This window comes from Procambarus clarkii, chromosome 57 (genome assembly GCF_040958095.1).
Source record: "Procambarus clarkii isolate CNS0578487 chromosome 57, FALCON_Pclarkii_2.0, whole genome shotgun sequence".
In the NCBI taxonomy this organism is placed as follows: domain Eukaryota; kingdom Metazoa; phylum Arthropoda; class Malacostraca; order Decapoda; family Cambaridae; genus Procambarus; species Procambarus clarkii.
Genome location: NC_091206.1, coordinates 24,185,791 through 24,200,989, shown reverse-complemented (window position 1 = coordinate 24,200,989; position 15,199 = coordinate 24,185,791). Strand labels below are relative to the sequence as shown.

Here is a 15,199-nt window from a genome sequence, read left to right as displayed (position 1 = left end):
GAAACGCCATCTGGGCCAGCTGCTTTGTTCTTACTGAGCTCCTTTAGCATATTTTCCACTTCATCTCTAGACACCTCTATCCGCTCTATGTTGTTCTCTGGAATTCTTATTGTGTCTGGTTCTTTGAAGATTTCATTTTGTACAAACACACTTTGGAACTTTTCATTTAATGTTTCACACATTTCCTTTTCATTTTCTGTGAATCTGTTTCCCATTTTCAACCTCTGGATATTATCCTTTACCTGCAATTTGTTGTTTATGAATTTGTAGAATAGGCCCGGTTCTGTTTTACATTTATCTGCTATCCCTTTTTCAAAATTTCTTTCTGCCTCTCTCCTTACGGCTGTATAGTTGTTTCTCGCATCTTTGTATCGCTGGTATGTTTGGGGGTTTGGCCTCTTCCTATACTGATTCCATTTTTGTGTCTTTTGGTCTCTTGCCCTCTCACAATTTCTGTCGAACCAATCCTGTTTTCTGGCTCTGCATCTCTGTTTTGGTATGAATGTTTCTGTGCCTTCCTCGTATATTTTTAAAAATTTGGCAAACATTTCATTTACTTCCCTGCCTAGCAACAATTCTGTCCAATTACACTTATTAAAAAAAAATTGAAGTTCCCCATAGTGTCCTCTCCTTTAAATCGAGTTTATCAACTGTTTCAATGTCCCCATTTTCTTCTAGATGATATCTTAAAGCATAATCAATGTCTAACAGGACGTGATCACTCTTTCCCAAGAGAGGAAGGTACTGGATGTCAAATATCTCTTCTTCTTTCCTGGTGAATACTAGATCCAGTACTGACGGTACATCTCCTTCCCTCATTCTTGTGGCCTGCTTTATGTGTTGATACAAGAATGTCTCCAGAATGAGGTTCACAAATCTGCATGTCCAAAAGTCCTCCGTTCTTGCTTCATAGGCCTCCCAGTCTATTGCTTTAAAGTTGAAGTCCCCCAGTATCAACAGTTGTGATTTATCTTTATCTGCTTGTACAATAATATCTCCCATGACCATTATGAGGCCCTCTCATTTGTCATCCAGTTCTTCCTTTGTCCATGTGTTGCTTGCTGGTGGGCTGTAGGCATTTAAAATTATCAGCTTATCATCCTGATTCCAGACCTGCAATACCATTATGTCAATATCTCGAGGGTTTTCAAATATTAACTCTCTTACCTTCAGGTGTTTTTTCACCAGTACAGCCACTCCTCCTCCCTTCCTAGTTTTCCTGTCATGTCTCCAAACTGAATAGCCTCTTGGGAATATGACTTCATTTATTATATTTCCTTCAAGTTTCGTCTCTGATAATGCGACAATATCTGGGAACCTAAGCTGGATTATATCTTGCAACTCCAAAGTTTTTGACCTCACTCCATCTATGTTGGTATATACAATTTTCAGGAACATGTTCCCTTTTCCTTCGCTCTTTACTCCCCCTTCCACTACTGATCTTGTTGCTTTGTTTTTATGTACCATTTCACAAGCATTTCACAAGTGTAATAACTTAAGTGTAATTACAGGATAAGTAAGTAAGTAAGTAATTATCAAAAGTAAGTAAGTAATTATCAAAAGAAGGCACCAAACCGGGAAGGCTATGTAGCACCATCAAAGACGCAAAATAATCAGAGGGCGCTAAATATCACCAAGGATGCCAATACGAGAACAAAAACGCATAAGGCGAACGATATCAAAAGTATCCGAGTCACCAAGAATTCTATCGAGGGACAGGTGACCGCGAGGGGCGGTTGGAAAGCAAGACATACGCTCGTCCTGGAAGTCAGGACATTTAAGAAGGACATGCACGACCGTAAGAGGGACAATGCAACTAGGACAATAAGGAGCAGGGCGGCGCTCCATCAAGTGACCATGGGTTAAGCGAGTATGGCCAATACGTAACCTCGCCAGAGCTGTTTCCCACCGCCGGGTACGGTGGAAGGAGGACTGCCACGAGGAAACACAACATTTAAGAGTACGTAGCTTGTTACCAGTAACAGACAACCAAGAAGCCTGCCAACGGGTAAGGACTGAGGAATGGATAACCGGGTAAAAGTCGGAATACGGAATGCCCTTACGAGAGATGGGACAAGAGCGGACAGCTTCCTTGGCGGCAGCATCCGCACGCTCATTTAAAGACACACCAATATGGCTGGGAACCCAACAAAACTCAACCGACTTAAATTTACTGTGAACGAGAAACAGCCAATGCTGGATCTCGACAACCACTGGATGAACTGGATTAAAGGACCCGAGAGCCATGAGGGCACTACGAGAGTCAACAACAACTACAAAGGAAGACTGACAACGAGAAAGTAGGAGATGAAGAGCATAGAGAATAGCATAAAGTTCTGCTGTAAAGATGCTAGTCTCCGGAGGCAAGCGACACATATAAGTGCGATCAGGAAAAACAACAGAGTAGCCAACACCGTCCGCTGACTTAGACCCATCGGTGAAGACAGAAACGGAGCGGGAGTGAGAAGAAAAGTGCTAGAGGAAAAGGCGTTTTAGAACCGTAGGAGGGGTAAAAGCTTTAGTGATACGGGTCAAGGATGTACAAAACCGCGGAAGAGGGACCCTCCACGGGGGCAAAGAAGGAACAACACGAGGAGAAACATCAGAAATACGAACGGAAAGAGAATCCTGCAGGCGAGACAACCGGACAGAAAGAGGGAGGTGGTGAAGAGGAACAGGAACCGCAGGAGGGGTAAAAGTTAAAGCACGACAGAGGCGAGAGGAAGGATGTTGCAAGGACCGCGCAAGATAGCAAAGACAGTAGCGATCACGGCGGTCCTGGAGAGACAGGAAGCCAGTGTCAACATACAAGCTAAGGACGGGAGTCGAACGAAAGGCACCAGAACTGAGGCGCAACCCAGTATGGTGCAAAGCATCAAGACGGCGAAGAGTAGAAGGAGAAGCAGACGAGTAAGCAGGGCAACCATAATCGAGCTTAGACAGGACGAGAGAGGAATGTAAAGCAAGGAGAGTGCGCCTATCTGCCCCCCAAGAAGTATGGGACAAGACCCGAAGGAGGGTAAGGGCCTTAGAGCACTCAACACGGAGGTAAGAGATATGGGGAGACCAAGACAAACGAGTGTCAAGGAATAACCCCAAAAGCTTCGCGGAATCTTTGTATTCAAGGGGATGACCATAAAGTGACAAAGAGGGACGAAGAACAACCCGTTTCCGCGTAAATGTCATGGCACAAGTCTTAGAAGTAGAGAACTTGAAGCCATGATCAGTGGCCCAAGACGACACGGCATCAATTGCAAGTTGAAGCCGGCGTTGAAGGAGAGGCGAATCATCACCCTGACAACAAAGGGTAAGATCATCGACATAGAGAGCGGAGAAGACACCAGAAGGAAGAGAGGAAAGAAGACCATTGAGGGCAACCAGAAAAAGAGTAGTGCTCAGAACACTACCCTGGGGCACACCTTCGTATTGCTGAAAAGAGGGAGAGAGAGCGGTACCAAGGCGCACCCGAAAGGAACGACGAGAGAGGAAGCTGCGGAGAAAGAGAGGGAGATGACCATGAAGGCCAAAAGAATGAAGTTGAGATAGGATATGATAACGCCAAGTGGTGTCGTAAGCCTTTTCCAGGTCAAAAAGGACGGCAACAACGGAGGTCTTCGCAGCAAAAGCAGTACGAATATAGACCTCCAAGTTCACCAGGACATCTGTCGTGCTGCGGCACTTGCGGAAACCAAATTGAGAAGGGGAGAGGAGGTGATGGTGTTCCAGGAACCACATCAGACGAACGTTAACCATACGTTCAAAGAGTTTGCAGACACAACTCGTGAGAGCAATAGGGCGAAAGTCCTTAGGGGAAGTACCCAGAGACCCCGGTTTGCGAACAGGGAGGACAACGGCATCGAGCCAGTTCTCAGGGACTGACGACGACTCCCAGATCCGATTATACAGACTCAGTAAATACTGAGACGTGCTCGGAGGGAGATGGCGAAGCATCTCATAATGAATACCATCGGAGCCCGCCGCCGTAGAACCGCAGAGGGCCAGGGCAGAACGAAGTTCAGAGAGAGAGAAGGGATCATTATAGGGAAGCTGAAGGTGAGTGCAGAAATCTAAAGGACGAGACTCAAGGACAGGTTTACGAAGAAGGAAAGATTGGGGAAGATGAAGACCAGAGCTAACAGAAGAAAAGTGGGAACCCAGTTCAGAAGCGACCTGCAACGGGTCCGCCACAAGAGTATCATGGAGGTGAAGGACCAGTGAAACATCGGGAACGAACTTACCCGCTATCTTGCGGATACGCTTCCAGATCTGGGCCAGAGGGGTTTCGGACGTAATTGTTGAGACATAAGATGCCCAACATTCACGTTTAGCCGTACGGATGGCCCTACGGGCCACCGCACTCGCTTTCTGAAAGAAAAGAAAAGAATTGGTCGTCTGCCTACGGCGGTGCCTCTTCCAGGCTGCACGCTTACAGCGGACAGCCCGAGCACAGTCCGCATTCCACCAGGGAACGCACTTCCGTGGACCCCGAGAGGAAGAGCGAGGAATAGAGCGGAGGGCAGCAGTGAAGACAGTGTCATGAAAAAGGAGGAGAGCGCGAGAGAGAGGCAGAAGGGAGAGGTCAGAGAGAGCAGCACTGAGGGTAAATAGGGTCCAGTCTGCCTTAGCAAACTGCCACCTAGGGAAAGAGAGGGAAGGGCGAAAAGAGAAAAAGGAAACAAGGATGGGGAAATGATCACTTCCATGGAGGTCATCAAGAACCTGCCACGTGAAATCTAAGTAAAGAGAAGAAGAGCAGAGAGAAAGATCAAGACAAGAAAGGGTGCGAGTCCGAGAGTCCAAATGAGTGGGCTCACCAGAATTCAGAAGAGACAGGGAAGAAGATAGGAGAAACGGCTCAAGGAGGCGACCCCGGGTATTCGTCAGAACGTCACCCCAAAGAGAATGACGACAATTGAAGTCACCCAGCAGGAGCACAGGCTCCGGCAAGGAGTCTAGGAGGTGTTTCAAATCAGGAAGAGAGAGCGGGACACTCGGGGGGAGATAAATGGAACAAACTGTGTACCATTTCCCCACAAAGATACGAGCAGCAGAACAATGGAGAGGCGAAGGAAAAAGTAAAGGAACAAAGGGAACATCTGCACGAATCAAGAGAGCAGAAGAATTAGAAGCCCCAGCAATGGCTGGGGGGGGGGGAGAGAAAGGAATAGCCACGAAAACGACCAGGACGAGCACCAAGCATTGGCTCCTGGAGACAGACACAAAGGGGCGAAAACCGCGAAATCAGAAGTTGGAGTTCGAGGAAATTGGCGTAATAACCTCGAACGTTCCATTGAAGAATGGACAACGACGAGAAGAGAAAGGACAAAAACAGAGAACAAGGAAGAAACAAAGGCGAAAGAGCAACAGAGCACGTCAAAGAATATCAGGGTCGGGATCAGGGTCAGCAAAGTCAGGGTTAGGGGGCATGGGTAAACTGAGCAAAGACGGAGGGAAGGAAACGGGAGAACAGATCAGAGGTGGGCGGGCGGGGTCCGGACGAGGAGGAGGAAGAGGAGGAGACAACGGAGAGGAGCAGTCAAGGACAGCAGTAGGAAGAGGGGGAGTAGAAAGAGGGGAGCGCACCCCAGCAAGAGCAGCAACCGAAAGGGAAGCAGGGGCCAAAGAAACCTCCATAGCAGGAACAGGGGGCGCAACCACTGAAACGGGAGGGGAAGGAGCAACAGAGCCAGAAGTAGGAGCTAAGGAAGAAAGCGAAGCCTTCTTACCCGCCGGGGAAGAGGAAGGAGAGGAGCCAGGCTTACGCTTCTGACTTAAAGAGACAGGTGTCCCAGTAACTACGTACCGGGCAACGGATTCCAGTGTCTCAACAGGAGAAGCCGAACGAGAGCACACACGACGGCCGTTAGGAGAGCGATGGACATCCGCCTGCACCGACAGGCGGCGGGGAGAGCCGATAGATGGAGGAAGAGGATGGGAAGGAGGATCGGAGGGGGACGAGGAAGAAGACACAGGAGACATGACAGACCGGGTTGAAAGAAGGGGAACCCCAGACCGAGGACCAGGAGGGGGACCCCTCGGGAAAGAACTCAAAGGAACAGAGGAGGGGGCAGTGGGCGTATCAGGGTCCAAGGCCCGGAAACGGTTGAGAGTCTGAGGAAGGGGGGAAGGACGAGGAGAGGAAGAGCGCAACACGCGAGCATAAGAGATGTTAGTATAAGGCGGGAGCCGGCGAACCTGGCGCCTCGCCTCAGGAAAAGACAAACGCTCCCGGTGCTTCAGGTTAAGGACGGCCGCCTCAAGCTTGTAATGGACACAGGCACGGGAGAACGTAGGATGGGCCTCACCGCAGTTGAGGCAGCGAGCTTGGGGAGAAGTGCACTCCGACTTAGAGTGACCTTCACTCCCACACAAAGGACAGAGAGAGACAGTCCCAGAGCAGCGGAGGGCACCATGCCCAAACCTCCAGCACTTATTACAAAGTCGAGGAGAAGGAATATACTCCTGGACAGAGCACCTAGCACCAGCAAGAATGACAGAGGATGGAAGGGTCCTACCATCAAAGGTGATCTTCACAACGCGAAGGGGTTGACGGCGACGACCACGAGGGGGACGAGTAAACGAGGCAACCTGGAGGACAGAATGGCCTTGGGCATCAAGGATATGCCGAATATCATCGTGGCAATCCTGCAGATTCCGAACACCAGTTGCAACATGGGGTGGGAGGAGAATAGTGCCAACACTGGAATTCATCTGAACGTTCTTGGAGACCCGAACAGGGATCTCGCCAAGGCAAGATAAGGCAGCCAAGCGGGAAGCCGCATCCTGAGAAGGAGCAGCAACGACACGTGTACCGAGACGAGTGGGGTTGAAAGTAACACACGCATCCACGGAATCTACAAGATGCCGATGGAGGGAGAAATCGTCAGGAGGCGCAGAATCAAGAGGGAGGAGATCAAAGTATTTGGCCCATGAAGCAGGACCAAACAAGGCCTGATACGCATCAGCACGGGAAGGAATCGAGCGAGTGCGGTTGGGGCGCGAACGGCGTTGAGAACCCCTAGAGAGAGAGGGGTCACAAGGCGCAGTAGTCACAACGAAAGACTTAGCCACACCAGGGGACGAAGTGATCACCACCGGGGGCTGGAGGCTCGACCCAACCTCAGAGGAGGGAGGGGAGCTGGAGGAAGAAGTCAGGACGGTCAAAGGAGGAGCAAGGTCGGGGCCCAACGCAGCGGGAGCTACAGAGCCTGGTCTTCCAAGACAGGCCGACTTGGGGGCTTGGTCGCCCACCCCACGAGCCTGAGAGGGTACAACGGAAACATTCAATGACATAGAGACGAAAAGTGACAAATTCATCCACGAATGTGCCCCCATACCCACCATGGAGCCACAATTAGAGGCAGGAAACCCAACAGGAAGCTATCGCCGATCGTACCGGGGCCCCCTAGGGGTGCGTCGTGAGTATACGCCCCACAAACGCCACCTTAAGAACCGTCAGTCCGTCGAGATCGGGTTCAGCGACGAAAGGGGGATTGACAATAAAAGGTTCCCCTCGCTCGAGACGTCGGGTACTACAGTTCTACGGGTGCAAGAGTATGCCTCCTCAAGCACCCGGGCGTCAAAATAGAAGAAGTCCAAAGAAATAATCCAAAACAAGCAAAAGGTCGGCAGGAAACGACAAGCAGATAGGAGAAGAGGGGGGAGAAAAACGAAACATAAGGAAAAGGAAAAGCGATCCGGCACAATTGGAGAAGACAGCAGCAGGAGTGCAAGGCCAGAAAAGGACAGAGGACTGCCCAACGGAGCATCACACTCCGGCAGCCGTCCACCAAGCCCCCTCACGACGCCAACGGGCCGGAAGGGGAGGGGGTAATTATCAAAAGAAGGCACCAAACCGGGAAGGCTATGTAGCACCATCAAAGACGCAAAATAATCAGAGGGCGCTAAATATCACCAAGGATGCCAATACGAGAACAAAAACGCATAAGGCGAACGATATCAAAAGTATCCGAGTCACCAAGAATTCTATCGAGGGACAGGTGACCGCGAGGGGCGGTCGGAAAGCAAGACATACGCTCGTCCTGGAAGTCAGGACATTCAAGAAGGACATGCACGACCGTAAGAGGGACAATGCAACTAGGACAATAAGGAGCAGGGCGGCGCTCCATCAAGTGACCATTATTAAGCGAGTATGGCCAATACGCAACCTCGCCAGAGCTGTTTCCCACCGCCGGTTACGGTGGAAGGAGGACTGCCACGAGGAAACACAACATTTAAGAGTACGTAGCTTGTTACCAGTAACAGACAACCAAGAAGCCTGCCAACGGGTAAGGACTGAGGAATGGATAGCCGGGTAAAAGTCGGAATACGGAATGCCCTTACGAGAGATGGGACAAGAGCGGACAGCTTCCTTGGCGGCAGCATCCGCACGCTCATTTAAAGACACACCAATATGGCTGGGAACCCAACAAAACTCAACCGACTTAAATTTACTGTGAACGAGAAACAGCCAATGCTGGATCTCGACAAACACTGGATGAACTGGATTAAAGGACCCGAGAGCCATGAGGGCACTACGAGAGTCAACAACAACTACAAAGGAAGACTGACAACGAGAAAGTAGGAGACGAAGAGCATAGAGAATAGCATAAAGTAATTACAGGATAAGAGCTACGCTCATGGCGTCCCGTCTTCCCAGCACTGTCATATAACGCTTTGGAACTACTGATGGTTTTGGCCTCCATCACCTTCTCACCTAACTTGCCCAAACCATCTACCACTCTGCAAAAGTATATTTTCTTATATTTTTCAGCAGCTTTGTTTAGTTTAAATCTATGACCTTGAAGTTCCAGGTCTCATGTGTGTGTTTGTACACGTGCATGTATGCATCAAAGTGTGTACATATGACAAGCTATACTGATATGCAACTGACAAGAGTGCAGTAGGAACAGATTGTAAATAATGTTTTGGTAACTGGGTGCATACTGTTCCACTGTTGCAGCTGTCTTTTACAGTGTATATCTGAAAAGTGGGTATTTTTCTATACTACTATTCATTATCTAATTTGTTAACTCTTGACTGGAGATTATTGTATATCTACAATTTTGGTCTCATACCTGCATTGTGCACTTTCTATATATATACACTCTTCAAAGTACCGCATAAGATTTAAAAGTCCCACGGCTACACAGAGTTCATATCAGCTTCTTGAGGGCTCTAATAAACAGACACCATTTAAAAAAAAAATCGTGGGTACCATTCCCGGGTGTGAAGGCCTCAGTACCGAGTGAGCAACCATGGCTGGCGCACGCAGCATGAGCTAACAGCAATGCTGTTCAACTTGTGACCACAGCATCACTTAAAAATGTCAAAATATATGTGTAACTGCTGTTATTTAGTAATGATAGTGTTATAGAAGAGCCTGACTGTGATAAAGACTCTCTACAATATTCATATATCAGGGAACACAGTGCTGTTCAAGATGTTCACAGCACTACACAGGTAGACATAGCACACTGCCATTATTTGGTCCATCTAAGCATCTTGAAATGACTTCTCATGTTCCTTTATAAAATAAACTTGTGGAAAATTATTCATTTACAGGATTTAGTGACCAGAATTCTGATTATAGTAGCATCGTTGTGAGAATTAGCAATGTGCGTAGAGTGCTGGGAAGAGGAACCGTAACAGTGAAATAGCTTTATCAGCTGACAAGTGTGACAGCCGCTATATTGTTTGGACACCATACCAGCTTAGTAATTACCTAAGTGTTGTTACAGGATGAGAGCTACGCTCATAGTGTCCCGTCTCCCCTGCACTCTGTCATATAATGCTTTGAAATTACCGACGGTTTTGGCCTCCACCATCCTCTCGTCTAAATTGTTCCAACCGTCTACCACTCTGTTTACAAAAGTGAATTTTCTTATATTTCTCTGGCAGCTTTGTTTCGTTAGTTTAAAACTATAACCTCTTGTTCTTGAAGTTCCAGGTCTCAGGAATTCTTCCCTATCAATTTCACCAATTCCTGTTACTATTTTGTACGTAGTGATCATATCGCCACTTTTTCTTCTACCTTCTAGTTTTGCATATTTAATGCCTCTACCCTCTCATTGTAGCTCTTATCTTTCAGTTCTGGTAGCCACTTAGTGGCATTTTTTTGCACCTTTTCCAGTTTGTTGATGCACTTTGTAAGATATGGGCACCATACAACTGCTGCATATTCCAGCTTTGGTCTAACTGCCGCTCTAAAGCTGCCGCCCAGTTGGGTGGATGTGCAGCAAGACTAGTGACTCACTATAGATGTAAAGTGCCTCGTATAGTGACTGTTGTGAGCCTCTTGTAATGTCACTTGTGACACCTCTTTGTGTCACTTGTGACAAAGATTATTGGTGTGTGTAATTGTGTGGGTGATTAGATATGTATGATGTGTATGTATAAGTGTATACGTATATATATATGTACATGTATGTATGAGGGTGTATACATGTGTATACAACATTGATAATTTTGTAATTAGCGTCAAATATTGTTATTTGCTTAGCTAAACGAACTAGAGGGTTCAGTTCCTGAACCGATTATGTGCCTCTGTAATCCTTTACACCACCGCCCACGGGATGGGTATGGGGTGCATAATAAAGAAAGAAATTGAATTTGGTCTAACAAAAGTCGCAAACAATTTCTTAAGTATTTTTCTATCCATGAATTTAAAAGCAATTCTGAAGTTAGAAAGTGTACCATAGGCTCCTTGCACAATGTATTAAATGTGGTCATCAAGTGACATTTTTTTTTTATCTAGAACCACCCCTAGATCTCTATCAGAATTCTTTAAACATTTCTCACATAATTTATAGGTTGTGTGGGGTCTATGTTCTCCTATTCCACATTCCATAACATGGCATTTATTTACATTAAATTCCATTTGCCAAGTGGTGCTCCATATACTTATTTTGTCGAGGTCTTCATGAAGGGCATGACAATCATCTATCTTGAAGTTATCTTGAGATGATTTCGGGACTTTTTAGTTTCCCCGCAGCCCGGTCCTCGACCAGGCCTCCAACCCCAGGAAGCAGCCCGTGACAGCTGACTAACACCCAGGTACCTATTTTACTGCTAGGTAACAGGGGCATAGGGTGAAAGAAACTCTGCCCAATGTTTCTTGCCCACGCCTGGGATCGAACCCGTGACCACAGGATCACAAGTCCAGTGTGCTGTTCGCTCGGCCGACCGACTCCTAATAACATTATTGCCAACAGCATTTGGTGTTCCCAGGCGGTCACTCATCCAAGTACTAACCAAACCCAACGTTGCTTAACTTCGCTGATCGGACGAGAAGCAGTGTTATCAACGTGGTATGGCTGTTGGCTAAATCTAAGTTTCTTATCTTCCCTATTATCTTAGCATCATCAACAAACATGTTCATATAATGCTGTATTCCATCTGGTAGATCATTTATGTAGACAATGAACATTACCAGTGCAGGAACTGAACCCTGTGGTACTTTACGTGTGACATTTCTCCAGTCCGATACATTGCCTCTGATTACTGCCCTCATTTTTCTATCAGAAAATTTTTCATCCATGTTAGAAGCTTATGTTACCCTTCCTATATGATCCAGTTTCCAGAACAACCTCTTATGTGGAACTCTGTCAAAAGCCTTTTTTAGGTCAAATAGATGCAGTCAATGCAACAATCTCTTTCCTGTAAAATCTCTGACTCGATAATAGAAACTGAGTAAATTCGTTACACAGGATCTTCCACATTGAAAACCATACGGTCTGTCTGATATTATATAATTTTTCTCCAGGTGTTCTACCCATTTACTTTTAATTGTTTTTTCCAATATTTTGACTATTACACTTGTCAATGATGCAGGTCTATAATTGAGGGGGGTCTTCCCTGCTGCCACTTTTGTAGATTGGAAGTATATTAGCCTTTTTTTCACATACAGTATCTGCTATGACTCCTGCACACAAAGATGCCTGAAAAATCAATTGAAGCGGATGGTGAGCTCAGGTGCACATTCTCTCAGAACCCATGGTGAAACTCCATCTGGACCAACTGCTTTGTTCTTACTTAGTTCGTTGAGCATTTTTTCGTCTCTAGACACCTCTATGTGCTCTAATGTTGTTCTCTGGAATTCTTATTGTGTCTGGTTCCCTGAAGACTTCTTTTTGTACAAACACACTTTGGAACTTTTTGTTTAATGTTTAATACATTTTCTTTTCATTTTCTGTGAATCTGTTTTCCATTTTCAACCTCTGAATATTATCCTTTACTTGCAATTTGTTGTTTATGAATTTATAAAATAGGCCTGGTTCTGTTATATATTTGTCCGCAATCCCTTTTTCATAATGTCTTTCTGCCTCTCTCTTCACTGCCGTATAGTTGTTTCTCACATCTTATGTTTATATGTTTGGGGGTTTGGCCTCTTCCTATATTGATTCCCCTTTTTGTGTTTTGGTTTCTGGCCCTCTCGGAATTTCTGTTGAACCAGTCCTGTTTCCTGGTTCTGCATTTCTCCTTTGGTATAAAAAATTTTTGTGCCTTTATTATATATTTCACAAAACTTAATATACATCTCATTTACTACTTTGCCTAGCAACAAGTCTAAAACTCATTAAAAAAATTTCTAACGTCCCGATAATGTCCTCTCCTAAAGTCAGGGTTTTTCAACTGCTTCAACCTCCTTATTTTCTTCCAGATTATAGTACATTGCATACTTTATTCCCAAAAAACATGGTCACTTTTACCCAAGGGAGAAAAATACTGAATGTCAAATATCTCTTCCTCTTTCCTTGTAAATATCAAATCTAGCATGGAGGGAACATCCCTTTCCTTCATCTTCGCATCTTGTACATATATGTTGATACAATATAAGAATGTTTCCAGAATGAGCTCTTCAAATCTACAGGTCCAAAAGTCCTCTGTTTTAGCTTCATATGCTTTCCAATCTATGGATTTCAAGTTGAAGTCACCAACTACCAACAGTCATGATCTATCTTTATCCGCTCTCGCTATAATATCTCATTATTGTTATAAGACCCCTCTCGTTTATTATCCAGCTAATCCTTTGTCCATGTGTTGCTTGGCGGTGGACTATATGCATTTATGATCATTAGTTTATCATCCTGATTGCAGATCTCTAGTGCCATTATGTCAACTTCTTGAGGATTGGCAATCATTATTTTGTTTACCTTCAGGTGTTCTTTCACTAGCACAGCAGTGCCATTGCGTTTCCTAATTTTTCTGTCCCATCTCTAAACTGAGTAGCCCCTTGGGAATATGACCTCGTTAAAATATCATCTTCAAGTTTCGTCTCCGTGAGTTCAACAATGTCTGGCATCTGCAGCTGTATTATATCACTTAACTCCAGTATCTTTGATCTCATTCCATCTATGTTGGTATATACAATTTTCAGGAACATGTTCCCTCTTCCTTATTTTTCACTGCCAATTTCTCTAGCAATTTTATTGGTTTACCTTTTTGTACCATTTTACGGCCTGCCTAACCCTATCACTACGTAGAAAAAAAAAGAATATTTCTTTTTCATTCCTGCTTTCAGTTAAGACGTTTTGCCTCTTCGAGGTTCAGTTTCAGCTTCTCTGTCTCCTCTTGAAAGACCTCATCTTAACGATCATACTTTCCCTTCCTCATCACCTTGTAATTTTCTAGCATTCCTTAGTACTTCTTCCATCTGTTTGGCACTGCTCAGGGTGATCCTCAAAGATTGAACTTTCCCTTTTATGTACCTGCTAATCCTCCTGTAGTTGTAGACATTCTCTATTGTAGTAAGACCTTCCACAGGGTCAACAATTTTATCTACTACTTTCACTTTCTCTACAGCTCTTTCTAACCTAGGTGTTATCTCCTTTTCTTTGCAACCAAAAATTAATAGGGACTTACTTTGATCAACTGTGTTTTGCACCAACTTCGGGTTAGATGCCAATTCCTTTCTCACTTCTAGCCTAATGTTTGTTTTATCCTGGTTGGTGCAGTACTTGACTTCCTTTACTGCTTCTTCTATTTTTTCCTTCTTCTTGGCCACATGTGTATAGGCGAGTTGCATATCCTTCTTGCACTGTTCTATTCCCTGTGTAACTTCCTCCATCTGTATTGACAAAAGCTGTTTCTCTTGTTGGATTTCCTTACCTAACCTATTGTAGTCATTTGTGTTTAAATTTGCTTAACTTCTTCCATGGCTTTTCAATTTGTTTCCAATTGATTATTTTCCTTACACAAGTCTTTCACTAACCCCTCAAGGCCTAAAACTTTGCTACTCAAGTGGTCATTACTTTCTCTCAATTTACTGATTATTTCTACATGATAGTTCATTATGATATCTAATTCTGCCAACTTCTTGTGTAGACTGCTTGTATCAATGCTTTCTTCATTGAAACCCCCAAACTCTAGCACTGTTTTGTTTTCCTCTTGCCGGAGGCCATCTTGAATTTTGTCATCTGCACTGTTAACACTACGGCAACTTTTTCTCATCCAATTTTTTTATTTCTCTTGGCACATTCATGTTATCTCACCTATTTTTCAAACGCACATCACCTTCATGTTCCTTGGGACACTACTCACTATCATCAATATGTACTACAATACTAGTACTCACCTAGTTGTGCTTGCAGGAGTTGAGCTTCATCTCTTTGATCCCGCCTTTCAACCATCAATCAACTGGTATACAGATTCCCGAGCCTACTGGGCTCTATCATACCTACATTTGAAACTGTGTATGGAGTCTGGCTCCACCACATCACTTTCTAGTGCATTCCATTTGTTAACTACTCTGACACTGAAAAAATTCTTTTTAATGTGTCTGTGGCTCATTTGGGTACCAAGTTTCCACCTGTGTCCCCTTGTTTGTGTTCTACCCAGGCTAAAGAGTTTGTCTTTGTCCACCTTGTCAATTCCCCTGAGAATTTTGAAGGTGGTTATCATGTCTACCCTTACTCTTCTGTTTTCCAGGAACGTGAGGTTCAGCTCCTTTAGCCTTTCTCATAGCTCATACTTCTCAGTTCCAGGACAAGTCTGGTGGCATATCGCTGAATCTTCTCTAACTTTGCCTTATGTTTAACTAGGTATAGATCCTAAACTGCAACTGCATATTCCAGGATTGGTCTGACATAAGTGGTATACAGGGTCCAGAATGATTCCTTACACAAATTTCTAAAGGCAGTTCTTATGTTGGCCAGTCTGGCATATGCCACTGATGATATCCTTTTGATGTGGGCCTCTG

At 45.2% G+C, this 15,199-nt stretch overlaps 1 non-coding gene across 1 annotated transcript; it reads right to left on the bottom strand.

Moving 5' to 3' along the window:
* Window positions 1–11,204: 11,204 nt before the first annotated feature.
* On the bottom strand, window positions 11,205–11,323 carry LOC123745093 (5S ribosomal RNA). The gene has a single exon (XR_006771298.1). It is a non-coding gene; the product is annotated as a 5S ribosomal RNA (ribosomal RNA).
* Between the last annotated feature and the right edge of the window lie 3,876 nt (window positions 11,324–15,199).